This window comes from Acomys minous (assembly GCF_964271855.1).
Source record: "Acomys minous genome assembly, chromosome: 10".
In the NCBI taxonomy this organism is placed as follows: Eukaryota; Metazoa; Chordata; class Mammalia; order Rodentia; family Muridae; genus Acomys; species Acomys minous.
This window is the reverse complement of record NC_140491.1, coordinates 44,992,396-45,007,075: the sequence shown is the minus strand read 5'-3', so window position 1 is coordinate 45,007,075 and position 14,680 is coordinate 44,992,396. Positions and strand designations below refer to the sequence as shown.

Sequence of the window (14,680 nt, the reverse complement as noted above, 5' to 3'; positions counted from 1 at the left end):
AGCATTGGACTAGGAGCCAGGAACAGCAAGGGCCACAGTCAAACAGGACTCTGCCCTACTCCTACTGCCCAGGCTGCTGAAGCCTGGGTTTTAACCTCAGGTTTGTGAGACTCCAGAAACTGGTTTAATCCCCCACCCACCCACCCCCCACCCCACCCACCCCCTACCTCCCCGAACATATTTCTGATCAACTTTCAAAATGGCCAGTGAGAAGTAGGTGAGTAAGGAAGCCTCTAAGAAAGGTGATGGATTACCAAAGTAGAGAGGAACGCCAGGACCAAGCCCGAGGAGGCCTTTGTTGTAGCAGGAATGTGCACGGGGAGGGGGGGGCAGCAGCTCAGACACCCTGGCTAATGGCCCAGTGTGGCCCCAGGGCTGCCCGCCCGCCCGCCCGCCCGCCCGCCAGCAAGCCAGATGTGGGCCTGCACAGTTTATTGTGGGCCCACAGTGAGGCTGCAAACTGCAGCTGTGCTCTAAGGTAATGAGGAGAGCCAGGATTCCTGAACCCTCTGGCGGGAAATAACTGGCTCCTGTGGGCCTGGAGTGGGCGGGGCTCTCCTGTAAAGAGAGAAGCGACCTGCAAAGCCCTGCCCACAATTCCAGCGTGGTTTCTTTTTATCCCTCAACTACTGGATTCTGATCCATTAAAAAAACATCAGGACTTGGTCCCTGTTTCTCATAACAGTTCCGTTATAAACTACACACAAGGGCTAGTGAGATAGCTCTGCGATTAAGTCACTCGCTTTTCCGGGGGCTGTGGGTTCCATTCCAGTACCCACGCTGTGGCTCACAGCCACATGGTTGTGCTACACACATGGTGCACATAAATGCATGCAGGCAAACACACATATAAAATAAAAACAGGGATATTAAGATAATCAAATAAATAAAACGAACACATGAGTTGTCATATCACACTGTCTGCTAAAGAGGCAAAATCTTTCCGTCTACTTGTAAATATCCCCTGGTCTATGAAGTGTAGCTTGCCTGTTAGTCATTAGGGCAGGCACCCAGATTTAAACTTCCTGGGCCCTCCTTGGGCAGCAGTGACCAGAATTTCCAAAGATACCATCTAATGCCTTCGAAACAGAAACAAGGCCAGGTTGTAACGGAGTGTGGCTGAGATTATCTCTCTCCTAAGAGAGGAGGAAGAGGAAGAGCCAGTAACTTCATGTGCCATAATTAGAGCTGAAAGGAAGGAAGAGGAGATGTAAAGAAAGGCTGGCCTTGGTGTCCTGAGGAAGCAGCTGACACGGGAGTTCTGGCTGCAGCCGCTGAGCCTAGCCCATTCAAACAGGGCGAGGTCTTCCCTCCCAAGGGCTGAGGAACTTTCGTTCTGAGCAAAGGCACGGGGCACTGCCAGACATCGGACACATGTGCTACACAACGGCTCCACCAAAAGACGCACCCCATCCTTGGGTGTTCTGAAATGCAGCACGCACAGCTGGTCACCCACAGTAAGGAACTGAAACACCAGCTCTGCGTGGAGACTCCAATGAGGACACACCTGCTTCCCTACGAGTAATAGGAATAACTGTGGCAGCGCTCTCCACTCTCTGAGAAGCAAACGGTGGCTATCAGCTCACTAAATGCCTACTTAGGCAGCCAGCCTAACCCCTTCATTCTAGACAAAGCAAGCAGACCAGGCTGTGAGTTGAGGAGGCTCCATCTATGTTATTAGGTCAATGCTGGCAGGTTTCTTTCCAAGTGACTGAAGACTCACCTGTTCCCCCAAAGTTTTTCAGGGTCCTACAGGAAGGGGGCCAGGGTCGGTCGGTGCACATCTTAAAGAACTCTTTGCCTAGGCCCAGTGTATCCAGCCCAGCTCCTGTCACATGGAGCAGACACAGCAGAAGACTCCACCCAGTCACAAATGGAGAGAACAGACAGAGAGCAAGTCTCTAGGAGCCCCTGCGAGGAGTCCTTAGCAAGGATGCAACTGAGACACTCATTTGGTGGGCAACCCCTCTAACCACCTGCTAGGCAGCATGGTCCGGTGAAGAGTATTCTGTGTGCAAAAAGAAAGCCTAAGAGTTTTTGCTAGCAGTGCCCCAGTCCTCTCCCCACATCCAAGTTCAAGCACAGGATCAGAGCAGGCTTCACCTGCTTTTTTTTGTAAGTCCTTTGCTTACAGCAGGCTGATCCTAAGCAACAAAATGTAGCCCCAGGGGCAGGTTGCATGCAGGCAGGCAGGCCACTGGTAGCTCCCAGCCTTTGAAAATGTGCTTGTAGTTTTCCTCATCTATAAAATTGGTCCTTGTGTCCTGGGCAGACAGAAGCTGTGACTGCCACACAGACTCAAATACCCTCCTCCTTTGGTCTCTCCCACCCCACTTTCTTGTCTCATGACCGCCTTCCCAGGTCTTTCTTCCTGCCACATATATGCAGTAAGAGACTCCCTTATCACAGTCTACAGGGTAGCAACATACTGTGACCTTGTGCATTTTAACTAGGAAGCCAACGTTTGCGAGTAACTCGATTCCAAAACACAGGAGGTCAGAGAGACACTTTGTAAAAGCGAATCAGTTTGCATTTCAGGAGCATGGTGTTCCCTGAAGCAACTACCTTTTCTATCTTCCGGGGGAGCGGGGCGGAGGGTTCTGGTTTGTATAGAAATAAGTCAACTGCTGCTGCCCTGATAGCTTTAGTAGCCTCAGCAGAGGAGCTAGCCTCGGCAGAGGAAGTGCTATCCTCTGGACAAGCATTCAAATCGAATTGACACAGGAGCAGTGGCAGCCAGCCTGCAGGGGTGGGGTGGGGGGGGCTAAAACCCAGGCGGGGTGTCCCAGAATCCCAGCTACCCCACCACACTTCCTCTACATCATAAACACAGTACTTGGCATTGCTTTGCCCATAGGAAAAGATTGGCGTGATAATCCCACTTCCCTTTTCCTTCCAAGAGTCATTCGGGTGAAGTGACAGGAGGACATGCAAAGGGTCTAGGACACTCGGCCAGCGGTCTTTACCGCCCTTCTAACACTCTGGGGGCTCACCGTGACTTTGTCTGACTGGGATCTGGCTTCTTGCCAATTGCCCCAGTTAGCTTCCCCAGGAACCCGCAAATGTACCCCCTCGTCTGCCCCTACCACACACCACACACACACACACACACACACACACACACACACACACACACACACCCCACTCCAAGTCCCAGCCAAGCCTCCTCCATCTTCCAGCTGCAGCTGCCCCTACCCGCTTCCTGGTCCTCAAGGCCTCAGCACAGAAAAGCCTTTCTTAATACTTGTTGATTGATTTGCAAATATAACCTCATGGGCCCCCAAAAAAAGGGAAGCGCCAAAATCACAAGGACACTCAAATCCCTTTTAAAAAGCAAAGAACTAAGAGCATTTAAAAAAAAAAAAAGAATTAATATGAACAGACCAAAGCCTCAAGGAAATATGCCAAAATGTCGAAAAGGATTCCCTCTGATGGGACTATACAGTATTAATACAGTAACTTCTGTATTCCTAGTTTGGGGTGTGTTTTTAAAGTTCTATACACTCGGGGCAGGAATCACAACTCAGAAAACAAAAGCTGGAGTGGGCTGTGACAGAGCCTGGGACGTCCCAGTCGGCTGTGATGAACCTCGATAGAGCGGTCCGCTAGCCCCACACCCGAGAGGGAAATTTTTGTGTTCAATCACACTAGAAAGTCCAGATCACCTGCTGGCACCGGCCAGAATGCCAATGGGGGAAGAAGGGGGGTTCAGAGTCTCCTCCCGCAGCATGGATTCTCAAATAAGTTCAAGCAAAAGTCCTCAGGGGCAGAACACAGAGACCCCGGGATCCAGGACCCTCCCTCCCACTTGTCAGCTGTAGCGCCCGCGTGCCAGGAGGCACGTGCCACAGGTGGCCCCCGGGCCTGCACCGGTACTCCGATGAGTTGGGAAAGGCGCGAGGGGACCCTGCCTCCTAAGCAACCGAAAGGAAAGGGAAAGAGGCGCCCGGGGCACTTGCCTGGAAAAGGCGGGAGTAAAGTCCTGAGACGTCCCACTGCAGCCCCAAGCGGCTCGCTGTCTCCCCGTCTCTGTCTCAACGAGCAAAGTCCGCTGGGCCGCGGCAGCGATAGTACCGCTCCGCCCTCGCCCGCCTAGCAAGGCGCCAGGCGCCGCGGCCCGAACCCTACCGGCCCGCGCCCCAGCCCTGCTCAGCTCTGGCGAGCCGGGCCCGCGCTAGGTCCTTGCCCGCTGACCTGGCTGGGTCCTAACCTCCCGATCGCCGCAGACCCCGTGGCGCTCCTCGGTCCTGGATCCCGGGTGCCCCCCGCGCCCTGTCCCCGCACCCTCAACTGTCTCCGCGCCAAGGTTTAGTCCTTGCTGGGCTGAGTCCCAGCTCCAAGACCCCGAACGCCCAGGCTCTGGAACATAAGCGGGGCCCCAAACAAAGAGTGTAGCGTTGCGGCGCGTGGCCGCCCTTTCCCGGCTGCCCCGCTCCCGGCCCCGGGTACCTGAGCGAACCCGCAGCGCGGTCCGGCGGGGCGATGGCCGAAGCGAGGCTGGGTTCCGTGCTGCTCGCGGGCTGGCCCGTCCTCTTGGCTGGCGGCCCGCACCCGCGGCAGGGCCCCCTCGAGGCGGATCGGGCAATCGCCACAGACGGCCCGCGCACCGGGGCCCTGCCGGTCACCTGGTCTCATCACCCTAACAATGTCCTGCGCTCCCAGGGACTGTACCCACCCACCCACCGGGTTCCCGACCTGAAGAGTGAGCACTTAAAATACCCTCCCACCTCGCTGGCCTCCCTGAGTACCTCAGAGCCCCGGTTTTCTATAGGCTCACCAGTTCCAGGACCACGTAAGTGTACCTGGAGAGGAAAGTTCGAGTCCCATTCCTGCAAAACCAGTTTATTCTTTTCACTCAGTGTGTCTGAGTGTTGTGCCTGCCGGCAGAAAGACCTACAGTACCCTCCAGCGAGTTACTATCCTGTGGGGGTGGGGGAGCTACGTATGTATAAAGCTGCAGCCTTTACAAGACTGCTCAGGGACTTCATCAGCCCCTGCAAGGTCAAGAATAAACCAGGCAGGAAGGTGGTGCTGGCTAGAAGTCCCTTGACCATTTAAGTGAACCTGGCAAGGTTGAGGTAGGTCAGGCAGGAGAAAGAAGATCCCCCTGAACAGCCTTTCTCAGATAAAGACGGACTAACACACTAAGATTCGGATAGCTGGGCCTCTGTCCCAGTTTTCCGGTTATGAGGTCTACTGAACGGTCGACATGCCTTTGTGCGGTCTCTTTTAACACTTCTGCGGAAATGAAGTGCACTGCGTCTCCCTGGAGTTCACAAAGGAATTTCCATCAGTTTCAAGTAGACATCAGCAGCCCTTGATATCTCCGATACTGCCCCGGCAACACATTCAGGTATCCTCACGTCTTTCAAAAGCGAGCGGAAGCTGCGTCTGTCCGGCACAGAAACTGTCTTGAGTCCTACCTGGGACCAGGTGAGGACACTGCCTGACGCCAGGTTACCAAGAACTAACTGTCCTTCTCGCCCTAGTCTGCCTTCAAGGAAAACCAGGCTTGTCAAAGATGGTGGAGATGCAGCCTTAGGAAAATTAGATCTGGCGACACTGTTTTTAGTGCAGCCTTCTGAAACACCGAAGGCCTGAATCCATCTCCAGGCTGGGAGCCTGGGCCACATTGTTTCCTCTCTACCAGGCAAAGAGGTATGAGACTTTGATGGTTTGGGAAAACAAGGCCTTTGTGAGCCCTGGAGAGGTGCAGTGCATATCAATGTCTACAGAATCCTTAGAGAGACCACACATGGTGTGTCGACCCTTCTTTGGAATTCCCAGTGGGAAAACTGGAACAGAGGCCCCAACTATCCCAATCTCTGAGATGGGCAGCATGCTGGTCTGTCCTCATCTGAGAAAGGCAGTTCAGGGGATCTTCTTTCTCCTGTGTTCCTGGCCTGCCTTGACCTTGCCCTCTCCTGCCAAGTTAACTTTAAGAAGTTAATCAAGGAGCCAGGGAGATGGCTCAGAGGCTGAGAGCGCTGACTTACTTGACTGCTCCTCCAGAGGTCCTGAGTTCAATCCCAGCAACCACATGGTGGCTTAAAGTCATCTATAATGTGATCTGATGCCCTCTTCTGGTCGGCAGGCTTTCAGAACAGAAAAGGCTACACAGAGAAACCCTGTCTTCAAAAACAAAAACAAAAAAAAAATTTAAGCGAGCCTGGTGGTGGCGGCCCACACCCTAAATTCCAGCACTCAGGAGGCAGAGGCCGCCAGATCTCTGTGAGTTCAAGGCCAGCCTGGTCTACAAATCGAGTCCAGGACAGCCAAGGTTACACAGAGAAACACTCTCTCAGAAAAACCAAATCAAACCAAACAAACAAAAAAAGTCAAGCAACTTCTAGTCAGCACTGCCACCTCATCCCACCTGAATTCCCAACTTTGCAGGGCTGTTGAAAATTTCTGGGAAATAGCAACCACTGAGAGAAGGAAGTGGTCATTAGTTCCCTAAGGCAAAAACTTCCTGGGCCCTGAGTCTCAGGCCCTCAGGAATGTCCGAAACAGACATTCCCTGCCCTCCAGGAATCCAGGGAGTCGTAGATGAGGCTCAGGATGCTGGCAAAAGAGCCTTTAAAGGAGACGGGGAGAAGGAGGTCACAGTCATTCTGCTAGACTGGGAGTGAGGCAGGAACTATTAACTTTGCCTTTGAACTGGTAAGGAAACCTCTCCAAATCCTACTTAACTTGACAAGGTAAACCTACTGATGGGGACCAAAGCACCACACACCATCCAGAATCTATGCTGCTCTCTCAGGTCTTTACCAGCCGCTTACTCACTCCAGCACTGGGTTGCCTTGCTTGATCCTTGCTGCCTGAAAGACTTTATAAATTTAATTCCACAAGGTGTTAAGATCAGCCTTGGTAAGAACTAAGGCTGAGGCCTGACTGTGGCAGTGCTCTACTTTAATCCCAACACTCGGGAGGCAGAGGCAGGTGGATCTCTGTGAGTTCAAGGTCAGCCTGGCCTACTTAAGGAGCTCCAGGACAGCCAGGGCTATGCAGAGAAACCTGTCTCAGAAATACCAAGAGAAGAAGGAGCAGGAAGAGGAGGAAGAGGAGGGGAAATGCCTGATAGCTCAGAATGAGGCAAAGCTAGGGTTCTACATCCTTTTAGCGGGAGCCTCTGCTAAGATCTCCCCACTCTGTTATCCCTACCCAAATTAAATGGTCCCTGACCCCTGACCCTGCCTCTCACTGCTAGGATAGTTCCAGTGTGGGATGAATGCCCTTCCTAGACCCTTGTTTCTGGAACAGCGAAGTGGGGGTGGGGACAGGGAAGCAATGCAATGTCCATCCTTACAAATTCAGTGCTAGTTTTCAAAAATGAAAATAGAAACTAGACCATAGTATCCCTGAGTACTCCATGTCAAGTAGTCTGGCTGCTCCCTTGTTCCTGTATCTTTGTGTGTGTGTGTGTGTGTGTGTGTGTGTGTGTGTGTGTGTGTGTGTCTTTTTGAGACAGGGTTTCTCTGTGTAATAGCCTTGGCTGTGGCTGTCCTGGAACTCTATCTGTAGACCAGGTAGGCTCACCTTGAACTCAAATCAATCTGCCTGCCTCTGCCTCCCAAGTGACTGAGGATTGTCTTTACTGTGATAGAACTCTGTTTACATTTATCCCTAGATTGATGACTTTGATATTTTCCTTATTGCTTCTGCTTCTCACTGAACATTAATGTTTTCCAAAGACCTACTGAACGGCAACAGGAAACACACAGAGGCGGCAGCATAGCCTGCAGTGCTGTGAGGCAGCCAGCGTTTGAGTGTGAAAACACTCCAAGGCTTTGCCTTAAGATGTGGCATTCCTGAGCCGGGCGTGGTGGCACACACCTTTAATCCCAGCACTCAAGAGGCAGAGGCAGGCAGATCGCTGTGAGTTCGAGGCCAGCCTGGACTACAAAATGAGTCCAGTATGGCTAAGGCTACACAGAGAAACCCTATCTTGAAAAGCAAAAAACAAAACAACAACAACAAAAAGATGTGGCATTCCAGGCTGGAGAGATGGCTCAGTTGTTAAGACCACTGGCTGATCTTCCAGACAACCCGGGTTCAATTCCCAGCACCCACATGGCAGCTCACAAACAACTACCTGTAACTCCTTTGCCAGGGAATCCAACACCCTCACATACATGTAATCAAAAATACCAGTGTATATAAAATAAAAATAAAGATGTTCACTAGACACTTCACCCTTTCTTCTCTTCCTTCTGTCTCCCCAAACACACTGGTCCTCACCTGCAACTCTACAACAAAAGCTTCACACTGCCCCGCCCGAAGGAAGGTCACCTCACTTTTGTGTATTTATTTATTTAGAGTTTTTTTTTTAACATGATCTTACTATGTGACCTATGCTATTCTCAAACTCATTATCCTCTCCCCACTTCCTCCCAAGTGTTGGTTTTTTTGTTTCTTTGTTCTGTGTATTTTTGGAGAAAGGGTTTCTCTTGTAGTCCTGGCTGTCCTGGACTCTCTTTGTAGACCCAAGTGCTGGTTTTACAGATGTGAGACACTACGGGCTGGCCCAGCCCTTGCCTACAGTGTGTCTAGAACTTCTTGCAAATCTAAGGCAGTTGTATCTGGCAACCCGAAAAGGCTAAGAGATGCACAAACTGCTGGGCCAACATTATATAGGAGCATTCCCGAAGGGGTTTCAAGTGCACCTTGGTGTTTGCATCAACACAGTGAATAAAGATGGTCTTCCCCTTGAGGGCTGAGGAGGGAGGGAAAAAAAAAAAAAGACACAAGAACATAAAACTGTTCTCTTCTTGAGCTCTTAATCTTAATCTCACGTTGGCCTGCCCTTAAACAGATTGCTTCCGGCTCTCAGGCCTGCAGACTGAGGCTGGACAGCACCACAGCTCTCCTGGCTCTGCGCTATGTAGGCAGCCCATGGTAGAGCTTCTTTGCCTCCCTAACTCAACAGTGGCAATAAATCCTGTCTTACATATAAATTAGTTTGGTTCTATTTTCCAAAAAGCCTTGTTGATGTGGTACCTTATTCCCTAAGCACGAACTAACAGGACAACACTTGCAACATGGATTCTAGGAGACAGACTGCAGGCTGGGGTCTTTGTGTAGCACATCAGTTTTCCTAGGACTTGGACTCTGTTCTCCGTGTATGGTTTTCCCTCTTTCTTTCTTTCTTTCTTTCTCCTCTTCCTCTTTCTCCTCCTCCTCTTTCTTCTTCTTTGATTTATTTACTTTATGTAGTAGAGTGCTCTATCTGCATGTATACATGTATACCTACACACCAGAGAAGGCCATTGGAGGGTATAGATGGTTGTGAGCCACCATGTGGATCCCGGGATTGAACTCAGGACTTCTGGAATACCACACTGTGCTCTTAACTGCTGAGCCATCTCTCTAGCCCCTTCTCCATGTATGGTGAGTGGTGAGATGATTCAAAAAGCCTTCGTGGAGGTATTGCCCTGGGCCAGCCTCCAGAGTCCATTGTTTCTGGACTGGGTAGCCATAGGCAGAAAACAGAGCCTGGATGGAGTCACAGTGAGTTATGCTGGATGCATCTGAGAGGATAGATTCTCCCTGCTGGAGGAGCCCTCAGCCTCCAGTATGACACTCCTGATAGATGCTCATTAGTCCTTGGCTTGACAACTTCCAGTCATAGGATCTGTCCAGTTTTGTGAAAAATCAACCCACTCAACGAGTGTGGGTTGGACTGCTGAGAAGGCCTTTCTTTCTTCTTTTCTTTCTTTCTTTCTTCTTCTTTCTTTTTTTTCTTTTTTTTTTTTTTTTTTTTTTTTTTTTTTTTTTTTTGGTTTTTCAAGACAGGGTTTCTTTGTGTCAACTAGCTGTCCTGGACTCACTCTGTAGACCAGGCTGGCCTCTCAGAGATCCACCTGCCTCTGCCACCTGAGTGCTGGGCTTAAAGGTGTGTGCCACCACACTGGGCCAAGAAGGCCTTTCCAAGAGATGTCATCTGCTCCTGCTCTGTCATTACCTCAGAGGTCATTTAGGGAATTCTCTTTTTTTCTTTTTCTTTTTTTTAAGATTTATTCATTTTATGTATATGAGTACACTGTCTTTATGCATAGTAGAAGAGGGCACCAGATCATATTACAGATGGTTGTTAGTCACCATGTGGTGGCTGGGAATTGAACTCAGAACCTCTGGATGAGCAGCAGCAAGTGCTCTTAACCGCTGAACCATCTTTCTAGCCCTAGGGAATACTTGTAATTCCCAGAATAGCCCTTGCCGAATTACATTGTTTGCATAGTGTGCCAGTATCTAAAGTCAGAACATCCGTTTCATGGCTTGCTAGGAAAGGTAATCAGGGTGGCCTGGACCCTTCCCTGACCCCAGGCATTGTGCTGCCTCCTGTTTGGAGTCCTGGAGTCCGAGGGCCTTGATATCTGGGTGCATGGGTCTCACCTTGTCTTTGCTGTGGCATCTCTTGCCAACCTGGGCACCTGCACCTTCCATCTAACCACTGGGGATGACATCTGTCCGCAGCTCTGTCTTCTCTACCTTACCTTGAGCTTTTTGGATTTATAGCCTGGGGTTAGGCAAGGTGCCTGGGTTTTAACTGCTACAGTGGCCATTTATTTGCTCTGTGGCTTTGGCAAGCTAATTAACCTCATTGTGCCTTAGTTTCTTCCATAAAACGAGGAGAAGAGACTAAGGCCAGTCTTAACCGACCTCTCCTGAATGCTAGACACAACTCAGTCCTTAGTACTTTGTTTTGTTTTGTTTTTTTTCTGAGACAGAGTTTCTCTGTGTAGCCTTGGCTGTCCTGGACTCACTTTATAGACCAGGCTGGCCTCAAACTCACCACAACCATCTGCCTGCCTCTGCCTCCCTCCTGAGTGCTGGGATTAAAGGCGTGAGCCACCACGCCTGGCAGTACTTTGTGCAAATATCAGACATCACCACTGAATACCCCCATCTCTCACATTCCAGGACGCAGCCCGTGCGATGAGCAAGCCGACCAGTGCACCAGAGAACTCAGCTGGCCCTCCGTTCACATGAGTTTGATTGACTTTGCAATATGGAATCCCTTTGACCTCTACAGCTTCTCTCAAAGACAATTGATGTTCACCTTCAGGCATGGAATGCAGATCTCCAAGATCATCAGCATCACTTTGGAGACAGGAAGGCTAAACATTCAGACTTCCATCCCAGAGCCTTTGAATCCCCAGTCTGGGCCCAAGACTGACGACCCAGTGTTGCGTACTGAGGGTTTTTTTTTCCCCTGTTTGTTTTTGTTTTTTTGTTTTCTGGTTTTGGGGGTTTGTTTTTGTTTTTTGTTTCCTGTTTTTAGGGTTTTGGTTTTGGTTTTGTAATATCCACTTAAGGAAAGAGTCTGTGTACTTAGGAGACTTGGTTATCTGAGTGCGTTCATGATTGGCCTGAGACTCTGTTACTATGAAAGACAGTCCGGCGCAAGAATTTAGCTGAATAGCTTTCCAGTAGTAATTCTACAGGAAGAATTTGGATCTGCTGTAGGTTGGTTTTGAAATCCCCTAAGATCCAGTCTGGCCCTGCGGGATATACCTCAGGAAGGGATCATTCACAAGGCTCTGGAGGCCAAACAGGTTCCTATAGTCTGAGAGGCATCAAGAAGCAATAAACGTAAGACATGCTCTTTTCAGACTTTGAAGGCATGCTAGGACACCTCCCTCTCCTACAGCACAAAGCCGAGGCTTTCTCCCATCACCAGTCCAGGCCGTTTGTATCAAGAAACTACCACTATCCTCATCCCACATGCACTCGTGTACCTATCTCTCTTGTGTCGGCCTCAGTAACCTTTGGGGCCCACTGCCAGAATGAGCGAGCGGTTGTCCTCAGAGCTGCCAGCCAGAATCCAAGAAACCCCAGGTCTTCCAAGTTGGACTCTGAGAAGTGTGAATTACATTTTTGTTTGTTATGTTTTTTTGTTTTTTGTTTTTTTTTTTGAGACAGGGCTTCTCTAGGTAGCCCTAACTGTCCTGGACTTGGTTTGTAGATCAGGCTGGCCTCGAACCCACAGAGATCACCTGCCTCTGCCTCCCGAGTGCTGGAAGTAAAGGTGTGTGCCACCACCCCTGAGCGAATTACATTTTTATTGTTGGAATAAAGCAGGCCATTGTGCTCCTACACAGCCATTGCTAATGGCCGTGGCATATGTATGGTGATCAGAGATCAAAACTGTGGAGCTGGCTCTCTTCTTTGCGTTGGTTCTGGGTTCAACTCAGGTCTCCGAGTCCCTCTGTCCACTGAGCCATCTTGCTGGTTTTCCGTAGTTCATGTGGGAACTCTGAAACCCACTCCATACCCCCCATTCCATATTCCATACTCCGAACCCCAAGTGCCTGCATGCGTGCGCGTGCGCGCGCGCGCACGCACACACACACACACACACACACACACAAACACACACACCTCTTTGTATGCTTTGCCTGCTGCCACTGGCCTCTTACAACCCTGGTTACTTGATTCAATCTCCTGGAAAATCATAGGGATTAAAACAACACTCTGCTCCTTGCCCTGCAGGCGTCAGGATTCGGGTCAAGTGGAGCCTCCTCATTCTGCAAGGCAAGCTCCAGGCGAATGAGACGCAGACCGCAGGCTGCTGGAGTCTGCCTGTGCATCAAGAGCTTCATAATCCTTCCCACTGAACCAAATGGAGGAAGAGACCTGTAGGCGTGGAAGCCGCCAAAGCTCTTTGCCTTCCCTGGCTCACTGGCATCTGTCGTCTTCACCCTTAGCCCCCACCTTTCCTCTTGCCTTAGCATGAGATGAGGTTTGCTAAACTGAATATATGATTTTATAGGAAGAACTTGCTAAGCTTCAAACCCAGGACAAAGGGCTGAGGAGCCTAAAACATATCTAAACTGCCCCGGCTGCCAGGTTCTCTCTCAGCATCCCTCACTTGCTACCTGTTACTTGGTATGGCTGCCTGCCATACCTCACCCCCTACCCTGAACTCTTCAGCTACAGGTTGGGCTGCCTTCCCCTAGAGCCTCTTTCTTATTATAATCCAGACATTTTGGTTATCCATCCTTTTTTTTTTTTTTTTTTTTTTTTTTTTTTTTTTTGTACCTTTGACCTGCTGGCTGCCACATCTTGGTCTGTTCTCCTCTCTCCCTCCCCCTTTCCCCTCTCCCTACACAGCTCAGGGTCATGACCACTCCGGACTCTCCCGGGTGTGTCAACCTCTGGCTATGCTCTCCCACACATCTACAGTAAACTTTCTCCTCCTCCATACCTAGGAAGAGTCATGTCCTTTCCTTTCCTATTTGTTTCATTCAGGAATGACAGTTTGTCATTCCAGTATTGGCATCCTGTATTAGTTTGGCTTACTGTAAGGCTCTATGTGCAGTGAGGGTTGAGCAGTTTGGTCAAAGGAGTCTATCTACTCTTTAGAGAAGAGAAGAAAACAGGCTTGTTTAGTGCAGTGCACAGAGACCAGAGGGCGCGAGAGCAATAACACAGCCAGCCTATGGTGATGGGCTATAAGAGAGTCTCTGCTTTGGCGGAAGCCGTCATTTGTAAGGGTGAGCCACATGGCTTGCGGTTTCTCATCATATAGATCCCTCCACACAGATGGAAGAAGTCATTGTGGGTTGTGGATAACTTTGTTTGGCCGTGCCATTCCAATCTTCTACTGTTAAGGGTGGACTAAAATGTGTCTTTCCTGTTCCGTGGACACTTTCTGGATCAGATTTTAATCATGCCTTTCCCTCCCCACATTTTACACATCTGTAAGCCTCTTCTCCAAAGCTCTACAGGTCTGAATCACATAAGAGAAAATTAGGATTATAGAGCAGGTGACCTATGAGAGCTGCCTCCTAGAGCTTTCTCTGGGTGTAGTCAATTTCTTCACCAAGCTAGGTTCTTTCCTGTCCAAGTTTCTGGCTACATCCTGAAGGCCCAGCTTGGAGTCAGGGATTTACTGTGGATGTCCCTTTAGGCAGTGTGAAAACCCACGGTACCCTTTTAAATGACGTTCTCCTCAGAGTGGTCACTCCGGCAGACCTTCATCAGAGAAAGACTGCCCCTAGGCTCCTCTGTTATAACCACAAAGCATTAACTGGAAAACCCAAAAGGATAAAGGAGCTATAACACAGCAGTAAAGATGACATAATGTTAACATCCCCTAAAGGAGAAGGGGAAATAATCGAGGATGATTTTTATTGGCAATTTCATTGTAGTTTAACAAGTAGTTTACTGGGCCCTAAAATCAGGGCTGCCCCACATTGCCCAACACCAAGGGGGCATGACATGTGTGGGAACTGGCATGGGATGCTGTTGACTTCTCTTTAGTAGGGCAGTACAGCAACCGCCTTTGGGCATGTGCACACACATGGAGGGGATATATAAATATCCTCTCCTGGGTTTATCTACTGGACCGTCAGGTGGAAGTGGGAGATGATGCTGTGAGAAGGAACTTTACTGGGATGTGGAGGTCACGTTGAAAAAATTGGAAATCTGGATAAACCAGACTAAGAAAGGCTGGCCGATACCGAGAACAATTTGGGGACTGTGCTGGTTGGGTTTTGATCAACTTGACACAGCTATAGTCAACTGGGACGAGGGAATGTTAGTTGAGGCCATCAGAGTGCCTGTAAGGGCATTTTCTGGATTAATGATTAGTGTAGGAAGGCTCAGCCCACTATGAGCAATACTACCCTGCCAAGGTGGTCCTAGTTGGTATAAGAAAGCAAGCCAAGCCGGG

General features: G+C 49.9%; 1 protein-coding gene across 6 annotated transcripts in view; it reads right to left on the bottom strand.

Moving 5' to 3' along the window:
* The window catches only part of TNS3 (tensin 3), a 413,668-nt gene extending 409,035 nt beyond the window's left edge, over positions 1-4,633 (bottom strand). For 5 of the 6 annotated variants that reach the window (XR_014782789.1, XR_014782790.1, XR_014782791.1 and 2 more), the window contains exon 1: positions 4,450-4,633. The gene's annotated coding sequence lies outside the window, so the exon portion shown is untranslated. Of the gene's footprint in view, positions 1-3,959; positions 4,112-4,449 lie in introns of those variants that run through there. The other variant, XM_084800095.1, reaches the window with a different exon arrangement.
* Positions 4,634-14,680: the final 10,047 nt, after the last annotated feature.